This window comes from Argopecten irradians, chromosome 16 (genome assembly GCF_041381155.1).
Source record: "Argopecten irradians isolate NY chromosome 16, Ai_NY, whole genome shotgun sequence".
In the NCBI taxonomy this organism is placed as follows: domain Eukaryota; kingdom Metazoa; phylum Mollusca; class Bivalvia; order Pectinida; family Pectinidae; genus Argopecten; species Argopecten irradians.
The window spans coordinates 2924972-2925708 of NC_091149.1; positions in this window are offsets into that span (position 1 = coordinate 2924972).

Consider the following 737-nt stretch of genomic DNA (forward strand, 5'->3'; position numbering starts at 1 on the left):
TACGTATGTACACCCGAGATAACACTCACTACATCAATGCAGTCCGCCTTTTCAGACGCTCAACGAGCTGATATAGGTCTAATGTAATCTACCATGTTTGGAATTTAATTAGAAATTCTACTCTGTGACATTTAAATGCATATACAAATGTATATAGTTATGGCGTCCGATAATTTAGCAATAATGACTTTCCTCTTCCTGGCCAAATATATACATTCAACTTTAGATAAAGGTGGCAGAGTGGTTAAGGTGTCTGACATTCTACCGCTATCCATCCACCACTGTGTTGCAGTGGCTGAGTGGTTAAGGAGTCGGACATTCTACCACTAGCCCTCCACCTCTGGGTCATGGTGGCTGAGTGGTAAAGGTGTCTGACATTTCACCACTAGCCATCCACCTTTGGGTTGTGGTGGCTGAGTGGTTCAGGTGACATTCTACCACTAGTCCTCTACCTCTGGGTCATAGTGGCTGTGTGGTTAAGGTGTCTGATATTCTACCACTAGCCCTCCACCTCTGGGTCATGGTGGCTGAGTGGTTAAGGTGTCTGACATTTCACCACTAGCCATCCACCTTTGGGTCATGGTGGCCAAGTGGTTAATGTGTCTGATATTCTACCATAAGCCCTCAACTTCTGGGTCATAGTGGCTAATGTTTCTGACATTCTACCACTGGACCTCCACCTCTGGGTCATGGTGGCTGAGTAGTTAATATGACTGACATTTTACCACTAGTCCCCA